General features: G+C 39.5%; 1 long non-coding RNA gene across 7 annotated transcripts; it reads left to right on the top strand.

Annotated features, from left to right (window-relative positions):
* On the top strand, positions 1-24,594 carry LOC109843271. 7 transcript variants are annotated; one of them, XR_002247611.1, is made up of 10 exons: positions 1-136; positions 12,144-12,348; positions 12,420-12,482; positions 12,566-12,676; positions 15,634-15,881; positions 16,037-16,259; positions 16,369-16,470; positions 16,559-16,693; positions 16,789-17,028; positions 24,186-24,594. It is a non-coding gene; the product is annotated as an uncharacterized LOC109843271 (long non-coding RNA). The 7 variants fall into 7 exon arrangements; XR_002247609.1 differs by having other exon boundaries at positions 15,634-16,259; positions 24,186-24,322; positions 24,401-24,594; XR_002247612.1 differs by having other exon boundaries at positions 12,443-12,482; positions 15,634-16,259.

Here is a 24,893-nt window from a genome sequence, read left to right as displayed (position 1 = left end):
AAACCAACTATGAACTCGCCGCTGCCGTCGAAGTTCGCCGCCACTATCAAGCCCTGAAGTTCCCCGTCACCGTCGAGCCCTGAAGTTCGCTGTCGCCGTTGAGCCTACAGTTCATCGCCGAGTCCCCCTCAATTAGGTTTGGTACATTGACCTTTCAACTTACTTAAATCAGTAAAATATATTGTTTGTTTGAAGATTAATATCAATAATTAGTTGATATAAGAAGTATTGGGCAAAAGGTAAATGGAAACTTCAGCCTTAGCTTTTCTAAATACATTGTTAGAATAGGATTGTGTAGAGCTAGCTTGAGTTTTCTTGTGTTCTTTGTTAATTAAAAAAAATCATGGTCTATCATTTCCTGCTATTTGTTACTGGTCATGGTTGATGAGATGTATGCATCTTGTGGATTATTATTGTATCTACATATCTGTGAGAGTGGCTCATGAATAAGTTATGGACAAAACAGATCCAGGTCTCAAGATACTGGTATTTAAAATTTAAGGCAATGCATAACTGTGTTAATTTTAAGCTAATGTCTAGATCGAGTTGCTAATTTTTAATTGGCCAGTTGTTATCATTTAATTTCTAAGAGGTACTTGGTAGTCGGTGTTAGATTTTGGTGATTATGAAATTAGACTAATTTTGATGTGCTTTAATATTTTGATTATAGGAAGGATTTCATGTGCAGAATAAGCTAGGAGATTATGTTTTACATCTTATCTTCTCCAAAAAGTGATACCATAGCCTTCTATTTATGTATCTGCATGGTTGTTCATAATTGACATGGTACTCTACTTGAGGATCTTTTTTTTTACATTGAATTACAATTATGTGATGTGATGTCAAGAGTTTATGTTAAGCTAAATTTTGTCATTGTGAATTAGTCTTGCATTTTATGAATGATATTTGTCGGTTGCAATCCATTGTAAATTAAATTATCCGGGTCCGTGTGCTTTGCAAAGTTTACTTTCTTGAAATTTGTTTATCTTTATTTTGATCGTACCACATTTTTAATCTGTTATACAAAATATATAAAGCATCTTCATGTGGTTCACTTGAAACAGATTGAGCAAATGCAAATCTAGCCGTAGTTATTAGAAGGTAAATTGTATGGTTCTTATTTTTAATTTTACCATTGTGTGCATCATTTCTAGTTTGCTCTGTGGATAGGTTTGTAAGACCCTTCACTCTGCTAGTTTGCTTTCTTAATTTTAGAACATTGACTATTTTCCTTTTCATGTAGTTACCTTATGTATGGCTATACAATGATTTTTATTTTCCTATTTTTGTTTTTGGACAGAAGTTTATTTTTAAAAGTGGAGAATTTAATGCCTAGCTTCTCATATTTCATTGTTCTGCTATCATGGACTTTCCTTGATTTTAGAGTTTCTCCGAAAATATTAAACCCCACAAAATTGCAGATATTAAAACCCTTCGTTTGTATGTTGTTTTTGTCTATGGGACTAGGACCACTTATTAACGAATTGTTTCATCTTAGGTTTAACGGCATGTGAACAAGTGGTGAAATCGTTTAGAGAATATTTAATTGTTAATTGATGCTTTTAACTTGGATATTAGTGAATGCACAAAATCCATATTCATAATATATGCTTGCATAGATAATGTTGTTTTCGTCAAAAGTTGGTTTTGCTGTGAAATTCATTATATCTTCGGTCGATTACAATAAATTCAAAAGAGATAGCCTTTTTATAAGACTTCTTTTATACAACAAGATAAAAATTACAACTTTTTAGAAACAAACGCAGGATCGTTGTTTGGATCGCTGCTTGCGTGGGATCTTTGCCTGTGCCGGGAGCTCTTTGACTCGTGGACCACCAAATCACAGATTCTGATTGAATCGTGAGGGGTTTAATGATTCTTCCTTCGTGTATCGAAGTGAGAATTTGAAACGATATCTTATCAAAGTAAGATAGTCGTTCTTCTTAAGATCAAGTCAAAGCTCGAATCTCAAGGAATGGCCAGAAGCTCAGGAACTCTGCTCTCTCTCTGCTTCAAAGTGCTCAAAATGATCAGCCCTTCAAAAATCGACCTCAATGGGGTATTTATAGCCCCTAGGACAAACTGCACTCCCGAGACAGTGTTTCCTGTCTTGGCGGCCGAGACAGCAAAGACTGTCTCGGGTTCCGAGACAGTAAAGACTGTCTCGGCCCGTGAGACAGTAAATACTATCTCGGAAATAGTAACTGTCTGGCAGTTTTTGTTGTAACTGTCTTTCCACGTTTTAAAACTTTGTTATTTTGGCAGTTGTTAACGTGATTCTCGCCCACAACGTTTTCCATGTTCTTTGGCAGTTAATGGCCACGTGTCGGCGGTTTATAAAACAGTTTCTGAGCCTTCGAGAACTGTCTCGCTCTGCGAGATTAATGGACACGTGGGTGGGAGTTATTTAAGTGGTTTTGGTCGTCTCGACACTGTCTCGCTGGCGAGACAGCAAACACTGTCTCGCTGGCGAGATAGCAAACACTGTCTCGCTGTCGCTGCGAGACAGCAAACACTGTCTCGCTGGCGAGACAGTAAACACTGTCTCGCTGGCGAGACAGTTCATATCTGTCTTGATTTTTCTCTTAAGACAGTATGAGGTGATTTTTGATGATCTTCTCTATGTTTGGATATCTATTAGCATTTTTTTATAGAAGAGTCTGGGATACTTTGGATAAGATAGATTTTACTTACGATCCTTTCAATGCTTGGTTGAGTAGATCGTGTTGAAGAATCTGAAAAATAGCTTCGGCTCTTGATCTCTTCATCCATTAGTCTATTTAGTTCTTTGTAGAATAGCTAATACTTCTCCGGCACTGTGTTTATCGCTCGACCGTTGTTGAGATCTTGAATGGAAGCTGGTATTTCCAGATTGATGTTTGTTTGTCTCTCGAGAGTTCGTCAGGTTATCCTTAAGAATATCAAAAGTAATATTCTCCAGAAACTTCCCATCGAATGTAGGAAAACAGTTTAGACTCGTGTACCCATTGGAGTATTTTAGTCTCTTTTTTGTTGGTAGAGGTGAACCCGATGATGGAGAGGAAGAATTTTATATTCTATCTCCTGGTCTCTTGTTTGTTGGTAGAGATGAACCCGGAATTGGAGAGGAAGAATTTTATATTCTATCTCCTAGTCTCTTGTTTGTTGGTAGAGATGAACCCGGAATCGGAGAGGAAGAATTTTATATTCTATCTCCTGGTCCAAAGGAAACTCAAAGTGGGATCTTCACTTAGAGAATCTGGACGGGTTTGAATACTGGACCTCTCGTTCGTGGAAGGAATCGAAAGGGGATTTTGGTTTTGGTCCTAACTGTAGTAAGGTTTGACCAAGTTGGAGTTTTGAGACGATCCTAACTGTTTAAAGGTTTGATCGTTCAATTTGTGGACCTCTCGTTCATGGAACGAATCGAGAGGGGATTTTGGCTTTGGTCCTAACTGTTTAAAGGTTTGACCAAGATGGGAATTTGAGACGATCCTAACTGTTTAAAGGTTTGATCGTTCAATTTGTGGACCTCTCGTTCATGGAACGAATCGAGAGGGGATTTTGGCTTTGGTCCTAACTGTTTAAAGGTTTGACCAAATGGGAATTCGAGACGATCCTAACTGTTTAAAGGTTTGATCGTTCAATTTGTGGACCTCTCGTTCATAGAAGGAATCGAGAGGGGGTTTTGGCTTTGGTCCTAACTGTTTAAAGGTTTGACCACATGGGGACTTGAGACGATCCTAACTGTTTAAATGTTTGATCGTTCAATTTGTGGACCTCTTGTTCATGGAAGGAATTAAGAGGGGATTTTGGCTTTGGTCCTAACTGTTTAAAGGTTTGACCAAATGGGAATTCGAGACGATCCTAACTGTTTAAAGGTTTGATCGTTCAATTTGTGGACCTCTCGTTCATGGAAGGAATCGAGAGGGGGTTTTGGCTTTGGTCCTAACTGTTTAAAGGTTTGACCAAATAGGAGTTTTGAGACGATCCTAACTGTTTAAAGGTTTGATCGTTCAATTTGTGGACCTCTCGTTCATGGAAGGAATCGATAGGGGATTTTGGCTTTGGTCCTAACTGTTTAAAGGTTTGACCAAATGGGAATTCGAGACGATCCTAACTGTTTAAAGGTTTGATCGTTCAATTTGTGGACCTCTTGTTCATGGAAGGAATCGAGAGGGGGTTTTGGCTTTGGTCCTAACTGTTTAAAGGTTTGACCAAATGTGAGTTTTGTGAGGGAAGATTGATCTAAAGAAGTCATCGAATCTCATCTCAACAAAAGAGTATTCGGAAATCACTGTGGGGATGTAGTGTTTATCACTTTGTTTGTAATGATTGAGTTATCCCTAAGAAAATTATATATAACATTCTTTTGGGAACTTCCGTTACACGAACCATCAACCCCCAGCTTTCTTTACGAAACTGGGTCTAACATCATACTGAGTTACATGACCGGGTTATCCTTAAGAATGTAAAAATTCTCCAGGAATTTCCCGTCAAGAGTGGTAAACAGTTTAGACTCATATACCTATTGGAGTATCGAGGAGCAGTTTATACTCGTATACTCTTTGGAGTGTTGAGAAGCAATTTATACTCGTATACTCTTCGGAGTGACATGAAGAAGCAGTTTATACTCGTATACTCTTCGGAGTTAGGGGAAAACAGTTTATACTCGTGAATCCAATGGAGTATGGGGTCATTTTTATTTGGCTTGTTTCGCCGTTATGACGCCGGAGTCAATTAAGGCTTGGATTTTGTTTTTGAGTCCAAAACAAACCTTAGTGGGATGAAGAACCCTTCTGTGGTATGCACAGTAGTTTGGATCCGTAATCCTTTTAGCTCCCTCCTGATCTTTAATAGGTGGTAGCTCGATTTTGTCATTGGCGAGGAGGTATTTCAAGATGGCTGGAGCTTCATCATCTTCGAAAGAATACTCCTTTTGAAACCTCGGATCGAGAGTCGCGTTCCCAGCGATTGTAGATGTCGTCGGTCGGCTTCTCTCAGCTTTCTTTCTTTTAAGAAAATGTTCAGCTTGTTCACCGCGCATTTTCAAATATTTTCAAGTTTTGGATGGTATGACCCCCAGGGCTTCCAGGACATCGATTGAGAGATTATTATGGCATGTTTGCAGGATGAACTACTCTGTAACAGGATCTCTGCAATTCATTGCCTTGTTACGGAAGCGCTTGAAAAAATTGTCGACTGACTCTCCGTCTTTTTGCTTCTCATCTAGAAGGGTTCCGATTGATACATCGGTGTCATCATCGAAGAAATTGCTGAGGAACAAACTTTCCATGTCATCCCAGCAATTGATGCTCCCTGGCTTGAGACGTCGGTACCAATCGAAGGTGGGCCCACGAAGGGTGCCAACGAATGACTGGACCACTAAAGCCTCATTTCCAGAGATCATGCACAAATGAGACTTGAAATAAATCAAGTGTTGAGTAGGCGAGCTCTTCCCATCAAATGGTGTGAAGTTAATCAAATTGAATTTTGACGGGTACGATATTGAATCCCATTCTCTTGGATATGGACATGGAATACCCGTCTTTTTCACTTCTTGAGCCGTCATCAAAGCGTTGACTTTGTTTTCAAGCTCTTTCATTTTTTCGTTATCGTTTATGTCTTTATTCGCGTGACGTTGAGGAGAATGAGTTAGACCACCCCCTGTAAGAGGTGCCATTGAACCACCCCCAATATCGTTATTGGGAGGGTGCGTTAAACCACCCCCCAGCGTGATTGCTATTGGGAGGTGTATCAGCCATAATGACTTCATCCACTACTGGATCACTATCATCTGCCACATTCTGATTGTGGCGGCTGGATTCAGCTCGCTGACTGGACTCTGGAGGTTGAGGCCGCTGAGCTAGTAATTCCCTCATTTGTTGGATAGCCAACTCCATCTCTGTCTTCATCTCAGCTCTAATTTCTTCACGTTGCTTCGCTAGAGCTTCTTAAAGCATTTGAGCAAACTGATCAGAAGTGATTGTGAACACTTCTTTAGTTTGTCCCGTGCTAGACATTGTATCATCCGAAGCGATCGCAGAACAAGTGTCCAAAAGCTCATCCTCTGATGACATTCCTTCATGCATTCTCTTGTAGTCCCTATGTCTGATGGCTCTTAACTGGAGTCGGGACATCCGTTTGGCAACTCTTGAATTGACTTTTTCTCTCGGGGAAAAGTTGAGATTTGATTCACTTGAATGCCATTTAGATTTTCCTTTATCAGCCACGTTGATGGTGACTTCAGGGAATTCATCATCTTGGACATCTGATCTTCTTTTGCGGAAATGTCTCGGCTTAGGCTTCGACATTTCGGTAAAAAGACTGTGGAATACCAGGACTCTTCGTGGGATGGCTTCTCGTTTTGTGTAGTTATATTCCGACAATGCTGCTTTTATAAGTCGTGCACAGGAACAATGAGAGTGAATAATTCTCTTTCGAAATTTATTCACACCCCCAACTTGATAATACGATTCATCGATATGATTGCCAAAAAATCGTATCGTTTGTTGGCATGACCTTTCAGGTATGACGATGTCTTTTGGTGAATGCGTCTTTTTCTGGGGGTGTAAAATCTTGTTGGCATTCTCAGGACAATTTATTACTGTCTTTGAGCGATCCAAGGTTATGTCGGGAGTCACACGTTTAGAACCACCCCCTTGCGGGTATGGAGTCTTAACGGGCTCCGAATGCTGATTTTGCGCACCTCCAGACTTTAGAATCCAAACTTTGCAGAGTTTTGGTGGTTCTTTGGCCACTATCTCCTTGTTTCATTCTCTTCTTTGTTGTAAGAGAGCACAGGCATGAGCAGCGTTTGCACGACGCTTTTGTATACGTTCTTTGAGGGTCGAACAAGCCCTCTTAACAATAGTCCATTCCTCCATCGTGAGTTTAGTAGAGACATGAGTGATTGGTCGTTGAGACAACTGAATCACTCGATGCCTCCTCGACTCTAGGTCCGCGTGATAACGAACCCCGTCGGTTTGTTCCAAGGCCTTAGCCATTTGGTGAGCGCGGCATTAGCGTTGTCTCTGACGAGCTCTTTTCGTCAATGCCGGCGGGCTTTGGTTCAATGACTCTTTAACTAAATAAGAGTCATTGTGAGCAGAGAGGTTGCGAGTAGAATCCTCAGCAACAATCAAGCGAGAGTCTTCATCTGTAGTGTTCGACGGAGTCGAAAACTTGAAAACCTTCTTAGAAGATGGAATATTCCTGCATTTGTGAGGCGAGGAAGACTTTGAAGATGAGGATGACAGATATTCCTCAAACTTTGCTTGGTCGAATTTATATTCAATCATGGACTCAACCAGTATATTGATCGGCTGCGACACGACGGTCTCGGTAGTGAGACCGTTGGCTCCCACTGTGGTCGCCAGCTTGTTTTCGTCAAAAGTTAGTTTTGCTGTGGAATTCATTATATCTTCGGTCGATTATAATAAATTCAAAAGAGATAGCCTTTTTATAAGACTTCTTTTACACAACAAGATAAAAATTACAACTTTTTAGAAACAAACGCAGGATCATTGTTTGGATCGCTGCTTGCATGGGATCTTTGCCTGTGTCGGGAGCACTTTGACTCGTGGACCACCAAATCACAGATTCTGATTGAATCGTGAGGGGTTTAATGATTCTTCCTTCGTTTATCGAAGTGAGAATTTAAAATGATATCTTATCAAAGTAAGATAGTCGTTCTTCTTAAGATCAAGTCAAAGCTAGAATCTCAAGGAATTGCCTGAAGCTCAAGAACTCTGCTCTGTATGCTCAGCCTCTGGGTTTGCTCTGATCTAGGCTGGATCTGATCTCTCTCTCCTCCCTAAAAAATCATCTCGGGGGGTATTTATAGCCCCGGGTGAAAAAAAATGCTTTTGAGGCTAGCGAGACAGCAAACACTGTCTCGCTGGCGAGACAGCATACACTGTCTCGCTACGAGACAGCATACACTGTCTCGCTACGAGACAGCATACACTGTCTCGCTACGAGACAGCATACACTGTCTCGCTACGAGACAGCATACACTGTCTCGCTGGCGAGACAGTAAACACTGTCTCGCTGGCGAGACAGTTCATATCTGTCTTGATTTTTCTCTTAAGACTGTATGAGGTGATTTTTGATGATCTTCTCTATGTTTGGATATCTATTAGCATTTTTTTTAACGCCTACAAATGTATCAATTACTTTTTGATGAGAAAAATGTTCCAAACATTAACTTATAACGTCTCTATTATGATTATATCCTCAATTTGCTATTTGATGATTATTGATTTTGTCCTTTAATGCAAGCATGCATAATTCATAGAGTTTTTATCACTAACTTTGAATTATTTAGGTTGGCATGGCACAACTATATCAGAGTTAAGGATTGAATGTATGTGAATTGTGAAAAACGCACAAAGCCTGAATTCATTGAAGGAGTTACTTCTTTCATAAAATTTGTGCATGAACACGATAGGATCCAATATGGGATGATCCTTTGTCCATGCAGTCACTGTGGGAATAGGTTGTATCGTAAGGAGGAAGATGTAGAATTTCACATTGTTAAGCATGGTTTTATTAAGGATTATACAATTTGGGTATATCACGGAGAAATTCTAGCTCCTAATATTGCTTGTAATGAAGAAGAAGATAATGAAGAAATTTTTTTCCAGAAGAGGAGATGGAGGAAATGGTAAAAGTTACTTTTGGTGGCTCCAATCTTGCTAAAGATGATCATTCTTCCGGACAAGAACATGTAGATGAGAATGAGAAGTACATGAAAGATGCCAATAGACCGATTTATGTGAATGCAAAATATTCCCAACTATCATGGTTCATTCAACTTTTCCAGATTAAATGCCTACATAAATGGAGCAACAAGTTATTTACGATGCTTCTAAAATTCCTGAAAGATCCAATGCTTTTGGGGAACAATGTACCTCAGAGCTGGTATGAAGCTAAAAGGATAATGTCTGATCTGAGTTTGAATTGTGAGAAGATTCATGCATGTCCTAATGATTGTGTGATGTTCTGGAAAGAAAATTCTAAACTGAAAGAGTGCCCTAATTGTGGAGTTTCTAGATATAAGAAGAAATCACATGCTCACAAGAAAGACATACCAGTCAAGGTGGTACGATACTTTCCTATGATACAGAGGCTGCAGAGGCTCTACAGGTGTAAGAAGACAGTGATGGAAATGACCTGGCACGACCGTGCTATTCCAAGTGAAGATGGTAAAATGAGTCATCCAAGAGATTCACCAGCATGGAAGGATTTCGACAAGTTGCACACAACATTTAGTCAGGATCCCCGTAATATTAGGCTTGGACTAGATAGTGACGGTTTCTGCCCCTTTAGTTTTAATGGCAATCCGCACAGTACATGGCCTATTATAATGATGATATATAATCTTTTACCGTGGTTAACGATGGGTTAATCATACTTTCTGATGCCTCTTCTTATTGATGGGATGAGTTCACCGGGCAACAATATCAACGTCTACCTTCGACCTCTCATCGATGAGTTATGATCTTTATTCATTAATGATGTAGAGACATATGATGTAGACAAAGGGGAAACATTCATGATGCGTGCAGCCTAATGCGTGTAGCCTTAATGTGGACAATTAATGACTTTCCTGCATATGGAATGCTATCAGGTTATTCTGTACATGGTTATAAAGCATGTCCTTACTATCATGCCGATACATCATCGGTATGGTTGCCCTTTAGCAAAAAGATCTGTTATTGCGGTCATCGACGTATGTTGGAAGAAAATCAACCCTATAGGAATGATGTTGTTCACTTTGATGATACTACAGAGCATAGAAAGGCTCTAGCCTCCTTATCCGGAAAGGACATACTTGCTCAATGGAATGTTTAAATGTAACTTTTGGGAAAGTAAAGGAAAGACAGGAAAGGCCACAACGATGGAACAAAAAAAGTATTTTCTTTGTATTACCGTATTGGGAGACAAATACCATGTGTCACAATCTGGATGTGATGCACATTGAGAAGGGAGTATCTGAGCACATACTTAACTTGTTTCTTTGTAAAGATGGAAAATCAAAATACAACCTCCAAGTTCGGAGAGATTTTCAGCTCTTGAACATTAGAAAAGAATTGTATCCTATACCTAAAGCTGGTAATCCGAGCAAATTTGTACTCCCCAATGCCGTTTATCATATGTCAAAATTAGAAAAGAAAATGTTTTTAGAGGTATTACATGAGCTGAAGGTTCCTAGAGGCTTTTCAGGATCATTTAATAAGAAGATAAAGACTGTGAAAGGCAAGATCGATGGGTTAAAGAATCATGATCACCATGTTATTATGCAACACCTTATCCCACTATCCATAAGGACTTCTCTTCCAGGATCTATTGGTTTAGTGATCAATGAACTTTGCACATTCTTTAGAGAATTGTGTGCTAAAAATGGCAATGACAAGGATCTAGAAAAGCTAGAGAAAGTGATACCTTTGATATTGTGCAAGCTTGAGCGGATTTTTCCACCGTCGTTCTTTGATATCATAATCCACTTGACTGTTCATCTTGCAAAAGAGGCTAGACTTGCAAGGCCATTACAATATAGGTGGATGTATCCTATAGAAAGGTAACTTTAATTTTCCATTTGATGCAATAGATATAATTTTGTTATTCTGCATTCTTGTGTTTAGTAATTTAATGTGAGCCTTTGTGGGTATCTTTTGACTCTAAAAAATTATATACGAAATAGAGCCAGAGGGTTCTATTATGGAAGGTTATCTCTTGGAGGAAGTAATAACATTTTGTTCTCGTTATTTGGATGAAAATATAGAGACAAAGCTTAATAGACTTGTGAGTATTAATGATGGAACATATGGAGAACCAACTTACACGACAATGGAACTCATATTTATTAATAATATACATCGCTTTATCCTCCTCAATAGCATATGCCTTGAGGAAGTTAGAGAGTAAGTATGTTTTATATTAATTGTTATATGTATGTATGTATAAAATAATATAATATTAATGTTATAACAATTCATGTTGAGAGCAGAATTCACAAGGATAAATTACGTGAAGAACATCACAATTGGAATGTTGAATGGTTGGAAAAACATCATCATGACAATTTTGTGCTTGGTTTATAAATTATGTAAGATTTTCTTTATCAATATTTATGTGTCATTATCTTAATCTAAATTTGTATCTTTATATAATTACCACACGAACTATTTTGTCAGGTCCAAGATCCAAATGTAGAATTAACATTGGATAAGGATTTGAAATGTCTATCTGAATATCCGAGCCGAGAGGTTGCATACTATAAAGGATTTGGTGTAAGCGGTTACAAGTTTGAAATCAAGGAGAGAGAAGAATCTCAGATCACCCAAAATAGTCGAATTGCGGCTATTAGAACCGAAGGAATGATTTACTATGGGTATTTAGATAGAATATTCGGTAATCGCTATCCTGGAAGAGCAAAACTAATTTATTTATTCAAGTGTGTTTGATATCATACAAGAACCGGACATGAAAAGTGGAGAGAAACATATGGAACTTGGAAAGATGATATGGGTTAACTAGTGTAAACACTAATCTTTTGAGTTTGAAGATGAACCATATATATTCCTGGAATAAGCATTTCAAGTATATTACTCAAAGTGCTTGAAACATCTGGGATGGAGTGTTGTTTGCCGATTGAATCCTAGGAATACTTACGATGTCCCACAATTTGTGGATGTTGACATAGAGGACAATGTTGAGACAGATTCTGGTGATGAAGGACATAGATTGTTACAAGCTTCTATTTCTATACATCCAAATGAATCTCAGGTTGAGCATGAAGTTTTATGGGTTTGGAATGATTTTGAACATGAAATCATTGTAGACATTCCTACAACGTCCAAGGAGTCTGTAAAAAGAAAAAGGTAGTAATCACTTAAAAAAAATTCATACACTCACATATTTTCACTTTGTTACATGTACACACTCATATCACACATTTACACACTCATACACACTCATATCACACATAACTTTATATGCTAATAATTTTTAGGGGGTCATTTAACTTTATTAATCCACTTATATACAATGCTTGGTCGGGTGAGCAATCACACTAAACCTGATTATATACATATATATACATGTTCACTATATGCATGTATTGCATGCATCTCATATATATATGTACTCCTTTCCAGGGATTGATGATGTCTGGTAGAGGACCATCAAGGTCTAGGACTAGACGGGTGCCACCTAATAAACTTTCACAACAGGCAAGGGAGCGTCTGAAGGAGCTAGAGGACGCTCGTCGATCTACATCTATCCCTAGCATTCCAGCATCTACCCCTAGTATTCCAGCATCTACATCCTTAGTCGAGGATGATTTATAGACCCCCCTTACAGGTTTGTAAATTTTTATTTTGATTTTATTTTGCACTATGATTGATTTCTTGATATGATTACGCATCTAGCAGATATGACCGAGAATTATTTGCAGACCATCCTTACGCACTCTATACCTTCTAGACACTCGGCGGGTTAGTATAATTTAATGTATTGATATTATATTGATTTCATATTATTTTATTAAATACTTACATAATCTTCTTTTATTGTTTAGTTGGTGGGGATGCATCTGCATCCACATCAATAGCTCGTCCTCTACACTTGAGAAACTATCATCCTAATCGTGCTGCTAAACGACTGGAGAAGCGTGCTGAAAAAGCCGGAGGTATGTAATTCCAAGTAATGTCTAAAATAACGTCCACTCAGTTGGCTGGTACCATGCCCTGGTTAGCTTGGAATTGAAATGCTCCAGGATAGCTAAAGCTTTTATCAGAGAATATCACTTCTTCAAACTTGGTCAGAGCATAAAAGCAATGCTCCAGGTCTTCAAAATTCAGAAAAATATTAGGTTGTACCTATTACAATCATTCAAATATATTCCAAACAAGAAAGGGCACACAGAAGTTTCATTTAAGGAACAACTGAACCTCGCCTTAGCAATATCTTTTACTATTCGTTAATGTGTATGTGAGTGTGCATGAATGCTCACGTAATGTCTTTTTATGGCTTAATCATGACAGGTATATTGACGGGGATTGGCTTGTTATTCAAATTTTACTAATTACACAAGAGCACGATGAAAGTACCCTAGAGGGGGTTGAATAAAGTTATTGCTAATCATATTAGATATTAATGTCGATTAAAATTAATTAACAATTATATCCTAACAATGATGATATTCAATAAGATATATGCAAGGATATATATGCAAAGGAGAAAATAAACAACAAATAATATAAACAAATAGTGGACACAAAGAGCAATCCAAACACAATAGTATGATCACGGAGTTCGGATCTTCCGTCCTACGTCTCCGCTCCTCACTCTCGGGGAGAACTCCACTATCGACACACACGGTTTGGAAGCCGGAACTTCTCTACACACTCGGTTTTCTAGCTTACTAAAAACTCTACAAATCTCTTACAATGTACATACACAAACTACAACCTCAACTATTAGTCCTCACGTATCGTCTCCCTCAAGTGCTCGACTTTACTACCTCTCTCTAGGTTTTACTACCGACGCCACTCCTCTTGGTATCGACTACGTCCTCACCACACACTCCTCTTGGTGTAAATGTGTATTACAAAGTGATACTCTCACAATAAGGCTCAAGTACAATAATTTGTTCTCTAACAATGAATGAGAACACTATGAAGCTCACTCTCACTAAATCACTCACCAGAACCCAACAATATATTGCATGAATAATATTAAAAGCTCAATTGAGGTGTGAGTGATAAATGAGAACAATAAAATTCTAATTCAAATAAGACTAGCTAAGATATGAATATGAAAATAAAAAGATAAATAAGCTAGATAAAAGAGTTAGAAATCTTCTCTATAACACAAGGAGCTGTAGTTAGGTGATGAGGATGAATTCCTCAGTTGAAATAAAAAAGCTTCCTTCTTGTGAAAAAGTCCTCTTCTGAAACAAACTTAAAACAATGCTTAAACACAAACTAAACTCTTTGAAAACTTGATTAAATAATTTTCTGCATTACCATAATAGTTGAATGCACTGGGGTATTTATAGGCACTCAAGACATCAGCCAAAACCCAAAGAAAAAGACAAAACAGCTCAAAAACCGAAAATCTAGAAACTGCACAAAACTAGCCATTGGAAGGCTTATCAGTCGACTGACGGGTTTCATCAGTCGACTGATGAGCTGATTGTTACAGGCAATCGGCAGCTTATCAGTAGACTGATAACCTTTTATCAATCGTCTGATGGATCATCAGTCGACTGGTCAGTCGACCAAAATAAAATAGAGACTTTTGATGATTGCAGACACTTTCATCAGTCGACACATCAGTCGACTAATGTCATCAGTCAACTTACTAGTCGACTGATAACAGGTTATCAACCTGAATCGATTTTGAAATTAAGTTTTAAGGCTCTGTTAAAAGTAGTAAATAAATTCCAAAAAATGTGAAACTTTGTAAACAGTTTTTAAACATTTTGACAAACATGTTTGAAAAGGAATTTTTCAAAAAGATCCTCATATTTGTGAAACTCAACGTTTATCAAAAATATACTTAATACATGTTTTTGATGAATCTTAAAAATGAAGTTTGACATGTAAGAACATGTGGAAACTTTATGAAATGTTCTTATAAACGTTATAAAACATGAATGTAATATAAACAAGATTAATATAAAACAATATTGCATTGTTTTCTCAAATAAACTCATTTTGTAATAAAATCAAAATTGTGTGTGTGTGTGTGTGTGTGTGTGTGTGTGTGTGTGTGTGTATATATATATATATATATATATATATATATATATATAGAGAGAGAGAGAGAGAGAGAAAGAGAGCGCTTGAAATATATTCACACAATATACACTACAAAACAACTAATATACCAAAGCTTGATAGATCTTCAATATGCTCGTCTTGGTAAAAATGGAAGAAGCTTGAACTTGGATTTTGACTAGTATGCATAGGCTTCATTCCACTATTTCCTTCCATCCTCCAATGGATATGATCGTGAAAGCTCTAGTCCATCCATCCTCCAATGTATTATTTGTTTAGAATACCTAATAAGAAAACATAAACACTAGACAAATAATATTAGGAAATATTTGTAATTATCAAAACAAGATTGAAGATGTAGGCTCATAACATGAGACCTAACACACAGGCATGAGATTTTTACCAATTGAGCTCAGGTCTAATAAGTTGCCACTTTAAAGAATGATATTGATGTCCGTACAACAACTAGGTCAATTATAGCCACAAAAGAACAGAAATGGTGGAATGAAGCCTTTTGGTCACTTATGTTGTGAGTAAAGGAGAATTTACAAGAAATAAACATCCAGTAAGAACAATAGGAAGTGTCCTTGTCAGCTTGTCAAAGAGCCACTATCACCATAAGTTCACAAACTAGATAACATCTTTAATTGAAGCCTAAATTTTGTTAACTGCAAAGTTGCTAAATGTGATTGAAAATAGGAATAAAAGGGGATGAAATGTAAGATACGCATAACAAAATTTGTAGTCAAGAAACGCTTTCCACTGCTTTCCAATTCTCAGTTGTAAAATCCCATTGCACTTTGATATTGTTTAAGAGTTTCATTGCCAATGAACTATGAAATCCCATTGCACTTTGATGCAGGTTTGCCACGAACGTCCCAGAAGGTTCGATCTACAAATAAAGCCAATCGATTAAGTCCCGATACTAAGAAGAATAAACAGGCATTCCTCTTGCACTTTGATGAGTATTTCCGTATCACAGGCCCCAATGCTGAGAGATTCAGACAGTATGTGAGACAAGTGAGCTGCCAATACATGGACTTCCCACTTTATAAGAACTAGGGCACAGATCATGAGCGTTCGTCAGATAAGTTCTTTCTCCAAGCCCAGGTTTAAATACATTTTTAATCTATTTTGGTCCTCGCAAAACTAGCAAGATCTTATTCAATTCTCATGTATACGTCACTGACCACAAACTAGACACTTTAGATATTTGTACATGAATTCATGTAAACTGTTTAATGTTTTTTTTGTTAAATATGCAGAAAGATTATGAATTTCTTCATGTAGATCCTTATTGTCCTCTTAATCTTCCTGCTATACATCGAGGCGTGAATATAAAGATGCAGGAGAGAGTCCGAGGCAATTGAAATTAGGTGAAGAAGGAGTGTTATGAACTATGGCTGGAGACTCCCCAAGAGAAAAGAGATGATCTTTTCAAGACAGTGGTGTTCGAAGGGATCAATAAAAAATTATGGGACGGCCTCTGTAAGTTTTTTTTCTTCTAATAGGAAGTAGATATATGGTTAACAAATAATTCAATGATTAACATGTACTTATTTTTGGATCACAATCTAAATCTTACATTTTTGTGCAGGCGGAGGCAAAAATAAATAAAGATAATTGGGAGTCAAAGAAGCGAGGTTGAGCAACCTATACGGGTGGCTCGAGGAGCATGGTTCGGGCAAAACAGACGGTGGTAAAAATAATTCTTAAGAATTTTAAAAATGTATTTATTGATTTATGATACGATATCTTATACAAATTTATGTGTTGGTGAACTACAGAGAGCTCGGATCGAAGAATCAGGTGGTAGCTCAAGTGCATTAAAGGAGTATTTGGGTACCCAAGCGACGTTAGTCGATCCAGCAGTTGATACATATTCATCCACATATCCTGACACCCAAACTCAGGAGTATTGTGTAAGTGTTTTGTTTTTGACTAATTGAAATAATTTTCTTGAATATGTTTATAATAATATTGTTGACTTAATATTTGACTACTTTATGTGGTGTAGGCTCGGGTGATAGAAAGGGCTAAATCATTAGGGGTTGACCGAGAACTCAAATCTACTGCAATGACCACGGTCCTAGATGATGTACATGGAGGACATCATGGTGGTTATGAAAGAGGTTTGGGTCACAGTGTCACTAGATTTTATTTGAAGACTTCCTCCACTTTGACCTTCGCTACTCCTCTTGATGTGCTTCGTGAGATGGCGGAGCTTAAAGCCAAGATGGAATGACTAATCCAGCTTGTACGTATGGTTACTTTAATATAACTTTATTTTCAATTCAGAAAATAAATTTTTTCTGGAATACTTTCAATTGACAGAAGTGAGTAGGGGTTTCTGTAATATTTGGCTGCAGTCCCCATTCCTCCTTTTTCAGACTAACACTTTACTCCCCTCTCCCTCTCACTGCATCATTTCTAGAATAAGATAAACTCAGAGTCCAAAGCCACTTCTCTCTCTCACAATCTCCTCCAGTATAGTATAATAGAGCCTTAAGCTACGCACAATACTCATAAAGTTTATATTAAACTGACTTGTAGTTTGTGGCTAGTATATGATGTTTGACAAGCTTTTGTAGGAAATGTATATGTTTTCGTTGACACCTATGTGAATGTGGGATGCATTTTTGGTTAATTAATACAGTTCATATCTAATGCTTAGTTTGTTGTATGTGTAAATGTTTGGTACGTATATGTCTGGTATATTGATTTTTGGAGTATGAACAATGTCTGGTTGAAGCCTCAAGTTGGTTATATGTGTGGTAATAATGATGCTTGAATTTTGTATAGGGTGAGAATCAATAGAAATAAGCAAAACTATTGCCAATTTTTTTTATAAAATTTGGCAAGTAATGTGAACGCTTGTATAATGGACACATAATTTGGCATAACAGTGGAACGTAGATTTCATTACTTGGCCAAAACAACATGAACACTTTCATCCACCATTACAAAATACATATCCCATGTTCACATACATTTCATTACAAAAACAAATAAAATTAACACTAAAAAATACCAACAATTACAATATTTCCTCTTTTACAGTAACAAATTTTAGTTTTAAATTTTTCTTCTTATTTCCTCAAATATTGCTCAATTCTTTGCATTTATCCCATGTACTCGTATCAGGTTACATCACTTCTGACTTTATATGTGGTCTCGGTTAGTATAAATTGGTTGCATATGTTGTGCGCAGCGGAAATTTCGGCAGCACCTCCGGTGCGCAAGGTGCACAACAAGAGATTAGATCACAACGGAATTCTCGTTTCTCAAAAGAAACAAGAACCAAAAGCCAGATATCAGATCAAAGTGAGATATCAGCTCTTCCTCTCGTCAGCTCTAGGACTGCGCGTCGAGGGTCCTCTCGTCAGCTCTAGGACTGCGCGTCGAGGGATCCTACAAGCTATTACAAATCACGACAAGAACACAACTTTTACGTGGTTCGGCAAATAGCCTACGTCCACGGGGCAAGGAGGGGGAGATCTACTATTAGAGGGAGAGATACAACTAGGGTTTACAATCTCACAATCTAAACCCTCTCAAACAAACTCTCAAATCCCTCTACAAATATTCTCTCAAAGGGATGCACAAACAAAGAACAACTACAAAAACTTCGCAACCAAAAATATTCCTGTAGCCGCAATTATTCCTTGCTTCAAAGCCTTTTCAAAAAGAAGCCTCTGATTGCTTTCGTAGCCGCCAACAAAAACCCCAGAGACTCTGACCTCACTTTAAAACCTAGGAACAATTTGTTCCTATTTTATAGTCTGGAAAATTCGAATAGAGGAGTTCGGGTGGGCCAGTCCAAGAAACAAAACATCCGCTGCACATGTATTGCAGCGGGTGGGCCCTCTGCAATTGTCCAATCGTGGACATGGGTGTGAGACCCCCACGTTCAAGAAACCCCTCACGTTCACAATTCTCCACCTCGGCGAAGTTTCTTTCAAAACTGAGCCGACACCAAGGCAACCAAATGTCCCACTTGTTGTGTCCAATACGAACTCAATCCACAACAAGTCGAGAACCCGAACGAGAGTCCAAACAATCTCACCCCCATCAAAATCAATTAATCCAAACCAGCTGCATCATAAAGACTGTAGTTCATCCCAATGGCCTCGAAAGGCCTCAACACCGAAGAATGTTCAAAAGTTCCAAACAATGACCAAACTTAATACCTGAAACAACTTTGGTCAACATATCTGCAGGGTTATCCTTCGTGTGGATCTTCTCCAACATGACGTCTCCTTCATCCAAAACGTCACGAACAAAATAAAATCTGACATCGATATGCTTCGTGCGTGCATGATAAACCTGGTTCTTAGCCAAATAGATAGCTGACATGCTATCACAATATACCCGAAGGGTCTTCTGTGCAATCCCCAAGTTCTCCAATAATCCCTGCAACCACAAAGCCTCCTTTACCGCTTCAGTCAACGCCATATACTCTGCCACCGTAGTGGAGAGAGCCACTGTAGACTGAAGTGTGCATCTCCAACATACCGGTGCTCCTGCTAGTGTAAACACATATCCGCTAGTAGACCGGCGCTTGTCCAGATCCCCCGCATAATCAGAATCCACGTAACTAATACAATCCTGCCCATTCTTCTCATTCTTCTGAAATACCAAACCAACATCTACGGTACCTTTGATATACCGTAGAATCCACTTCACGGCCTCCCAATGACCCTTCCCGGGGTCGTGTATCTGGATACCATGCTCACGGCCTGTGATAAATCTGGCCTTGTACACACCATCGCATACATCAAGCTACCCACAGCATTGGCATATGGAACTTTGGACATGTATTCCCGGTCCTCAACTGAAACAGGTGACATCTTAGCTGATAGCTTAAAGTGGGGAGCTAATGGAGTACTCACCGCTTTGGCATTGCCATCATAACTGAATTTCTTCAGCATCTTCTGCAAGTAACTCCTCTGTGTCAACTTCAACTTCCCCTTCACCCTGTCTCTCTCGATCTCCATACCCAATATCTTCTTTGCTTCTCCAAGATCCTTCATCTCAAATTCGGATGACAGCTCCTTTTTCAACTTTCTAATGGCTTAAGTATTCCTGGAAGCTATGAGCATATCGTCAACATATAATAGCAAATAGATATACTCACCATTCTGTAGCTTGTGCATGTAAACACACGGGTCATATGGGCTCCTTGTGTACCCTCGGCCAATCATCAAGCCGTCGAATCTCTTGTACCATTGTCGCGGCGATTGCTTCAATCCGTAAAGAGACTTCTTCAGCTTGCATACTAATTCTTCCTTTCCTGCAGCTTTGAACCCTATAGGTTGTGTCATGTAGATCTCCTCTTCTAAATCTCCATGTAGAAAGGCTGTTTTCACATCCATCTGGACCAAATCCAAATCCAGCTGTGCTACCAATGCCAATAAAATACGAATCGACGAATGCTTTACAACAGGTGAGAATACCTCATTGTAATCAACGCCCTCAAGCTGTGCATAACCCTTGGCAACCAATCTGGCTTTGAATCTAATTTTCCCAATAGAAGACCCCTCTTTCTTTGCATATACCCACTTGCATCCAATAGCCTTCTTACCTTTCGGTAGCTTTGCAAGTTCCCAAGTGTCGTTCTTATGAAGAGACTGCATCTCTTCCTCCATGGCTTCCCTCCACCTATTCGAATCAGAGCTTGACTCTGCTTCCTTGAATGTAAAAGGAACCAAATCATCAACGACTTCTGCTGATAAAGCATATGCAACCATGACATCGTTATATCTAGCTGGCCGACGAATGTTTCTTCTTGGTCTATTAGCTGCAATGGACTCCTCAACATGACCCTGTTCCTGAGTCCCAATACCCACTGTATCCTCTAAATGCCCGGTTGTCATCCCATCTCCTCCCAGTGTCCCCTCTGTAGGAGCCTCGATGGATACAATGTTATCTGGAGTGGGTGGAGTCACATCATCCTCCACCTGCTGTGATATCTCCTGAATCTGGTCTTCCTCCACCTGCTGAGGAACTTGAGGCTTCATCATGTACGTCTCGTCAAATGTGACATTCCTGCTAATAACTATCTTCTTGTCCTGTGGATCCCATAACTTGAAGCCTTTAACTCCATCTCTAAATCCCACAAAGACTGCTTTCCTCACCCTCGGATTCAATTTACCATCATTGACATGGTAATAAGCAGGACACCCAAATATCCGAAGCGACTCATAGTCACTAGCTACCGAACCAGACCAACGCTCCAACGGAGTCTTCCCCTGTATCGCAGTGCACGACAACCTATTCACGAGATGACTCGCATAAACCAACGCTTCGGCCCAAAAGGATCTTGACAATCCACTCTGCGTCATCATACATCGCACCTTCTCCAGCAAGGTACGGTTCAACCTTTCAGCCACCCCGTTCTGTTGCGGTGTCTCACGTACTGTGAAGTGTCGTCTAATGCAACCAACGCTTCGGCCCAAAAGGATCTTGACAATCCACTCTGTGTCATCATACATCGCACCTTCTCCAGCAAGGTACGATTCAACCTTTCAGCCACCCCGTTCTGTTGCGGTGTCTCACGTACTGTGAAGTGTCGCCTAATGCCATGATCCCGGCAAAACTGCAGAAATGGATCACTCTTATACTCTCCACCGTTATCTGAACGTAGAGTCTTCACCTTTCTACCTGTCTGCAGCTCCACTTTCTTCTTCCACTCCACAAAAATATCTAGGACCTGATGTTTATGCTTCATCGGGTATACCCAATTCCTCCTGGAATAGTCATCAATGAAAGTGACAAAATAGTTGGCCCCACCAAGTGATGTGTGCTTGGAAGGGCCCCAAACATCTGTGTGAATATAGTCCAATATACCTTGGGTATTGTGAATAGCGGTGCCGAATTTCACTCTTGTCTTCTTCCCAAGTATGCAATGTTCGCACAGCTCCATCTTGCAGGTCTTCGCACCCTTCAATAGCCCCTGCTTCGCCAATACCTGCAGGGACTTATCACCAGTGTGTCCCAATCTCATGTGCCATAATCTGGTAGTATCTTCCTCTGTGGTAATCGAAGCTGCCAGACCTCCTGTTACTGTCTTGCCCTTCAAGTAGTAAAGGTTATTTTCCCTGACACCTCGCATCACCACCATGGACCCCTTTGTGACCTTCAGAGTCGCATTCTCCAAGATCACCTTATAGCCAGCTGCCTCCAAAGTTCCAAGCGAAATGATATTCTTCGTCAATTGAGGAACGAATCTCACTTCCTTCAGCTCCCGAGTCACCCCGTCACACATCCGGATCCGTACTGTACCAATACCACCAATAGGGCATACGTGATCATTACCCATGAGCACGACATCCCCTCTTTCCAACTCCTCAAAGCTGGAGAACCAATCCCTCCTAGGGTAAATATGGTATGTGGCACCAGAATCCATCATCCACTCCGTAGAGTCAGCGTAACAAACTGACGGTAGTGCAGAGCAGGAATAGCCTGAAGAATCTGTATCTGAATTGTCGTCACTAGCCTTGACAACATTCACTTCCGAAGCTTGTACAGCTTTCCCTTTATTCTTCCCAGCTTTGTCTTTCAACTTTGGGCAGTCGTTCTTCCAATGTCCTTCTTCTTTGCAAAAGCGACATTGATTCCTACCAATATTTCTATGGCCACCTCTTGACTTCGATCTTGAGCGATCACCTGGACGACGGTTTGGACCACGGCCTCGAACTGCTAATGCATCTCCCGATGCCTTCTCGGAGGGTTCGTCATCACTCTTCCTCAACATAATTCACTCGGAGGGTTCGCCATCACTCTTCCTCAACTCATAATTCACTAAAGCTGAGGTCACCTCCTTGTAGCTAACTGTAGTTCTTCCATTTATCATAGTAAAAACAAACGTACCAAAATCATCCTCCGGCAATGAACACAACAGTGGCATCGCCTTGTCTTCATCCTCAACCATGATATCCACATTGGTCATGTCTGAAAGTAGCTTTGTGAAGTTGTTAACATGCTCCCTAATGGAAACTCCCCTCTTCATCTTGAACTGGTAAAACCTCTTCTTCAAGTGAAGCCGATTCTTAATGCTCTTAGCGTTCATTACGTCATAAATAAGATCCGGCGTCAAGCATGACCGAATAACTCCACAAGCCCTACTATTCATTTTCTTCCAAACCTTGTCCTCCATATCAGCGGGTTTCTCTTGTAACTCAAGAGTCTCCTCCAAATTTTGTGCATCCAAGGCGTCCATCACCTGACACCTCCACAAACCGAAATTGATCTTGCCGTCGAACTTCGGAACATCAATTTTTGTATTATTGATGCTCAGACTCTGTATTGCCTTCGAAAGAGTCGATCCCGATGTGCTTGTTTCTCCCATGTTGTCGATCTAATCTTTAAATAGGAATCCTTCAGCGAATCCTTCGAACAAGCTCCCAAGTCCAACCCGGAGCTCTGATACCACTTGTTGTGCGCAGCGGAAATTTCGGCAGCACCTCCGGTGCGCAAGGTGCACAACAAGAGATTAGATCACAACGGAATTCTCGTTTCTCAAAGGAAACAAGAACCAAAAGCCAGATATCTCATCAAAGTGAGATATCAGCTCTTCCTCTCGTCAGCTCTAGGACTGCGCGTCGAGGGTCCTCTCGTCAGCTCTAGGACTGCGCGTCGAGGGATCCTACAAGCTATTACAAATCACGACAAGAACACAACTTTTACGTGGTTCGGCAAATAGCCTACGTCCACGGGGCAAGGAGGGGGAGATCTACTATTAGAGGGAGAGATACAACTAGGGTTTACAATCTCACAATCTAAACCCTCTCAAACAAACTCTCAAATCCCTCTACAAATATTCTCTCAAAGGGATGCACAAACAAAGAACAACTACAAAAACTTTGCCACCAAAAATATTCCTGTAGCCGCAATTATTCCTTGCTTCAAAGCCTTTTCAAAAAGAAGCCTCTGATTGCTTTCGTAGCCGCCAACAAAAACCCCAGAGACTCTGACCTCACTTTAAAACCTAGGAACAATTTGTTCCTATTTTATAGTCTGGAAAATTCGAATAGAGGAGTTCGGGTGGGCCAGTCCAAGAAACAAAACATCCGCTGCACATGTATTGCAGCGGGTGGGCCCTCTGCAATTGTCCAATCGTGGACATGGGTGTGAGACCCCCACGTTCAAGAAACCCCTCACGTTCACAGCATAGAGCTAGTTTTACTCAAACTTACTTTGGTTATTACGATAAGAACTACTTTAGAACTAATATTTAGATGTTTTTATTGGTTTAAGTTTGAGTTAAATTCAATTCAGTTGTCTTTCTTTTTCTCTTTTCTGACTATAAATTCAATTCGGATTGGTTTATACATGCATACATTTATTAAATTATAGATTTCTGTGAGATTCATCTGAACGTGCCCTCTAAATATCATTACTTATACTTTACAGGTTGATCATCATACCGCTCATCCACCTTCCGTTGTTCCGGCTACTCAATCGGCTTCTGCTCAGCCTTCTCCGAATGCTCAGGGTTTGACTTTTACTCAGCCTTCTCCGGATGCTCATACCTTCTCCGAATGCTCAGGGTTTGACTTTTGCTCAGCCTTCTCCGGATGCTCATGGTTTTACTTTTGTTGCTCAACATTCTCCTCATGATATTTCAGCACAAAATCTTCTTGCAAGTTGACTGGGGGCTTGTTAAGGGGCTTAGCGCAAGAGGGCTATGGCGAGGAGGACATCCGTAAGGCTTTTGTCAATTTTCTTTATTTCAGTCAGTAGTGACTTGTATTTTTTAGATATTTGAGACATTGTATTTTGGATACTCTTTATATTTGTGATTTAGTTGTTAAATTTACTACACACATTTCATTTTAGTAAAATTTTTGTTTTGACTTATAATTGCGCATGGTGTTAGGATCTTGAATTTATTTTATGATATATTTGTGTTTTTTGTTGTATAATTATGTGAGAATATTGTTGTGAACAAGTTGATAAGGTGCATGACCTGTGCACATTTCAGCACCAACGATTTCAACCGTTGGTGCAAATGTCAGCACCAACGGTTGAAACCATTGGTGCACATATCAGCACCAACAGTTTCAACCGTTAGTGCTAACATTTGCACCTACGGTTGAAACCGTTGCTGCAAATTTCAGC

Source organism: Asparagus officinalis, chromosome 5 (assembly GCF_001876935.1).
Source record: "Asparagus officinalis chromosome 5, Aspof.V1, whole genome shotgun sequence".
Taxonomy (NCBI): Eukaryota; Viridiplantae; Streptophyta; class Magnoliopsida; order Asparagales; family Asparagaceae; genus Asparagus; species Asparagus officinalis.
This window is presented reverse-complemented; position numbering and strand designations above follow the sequence as displayed.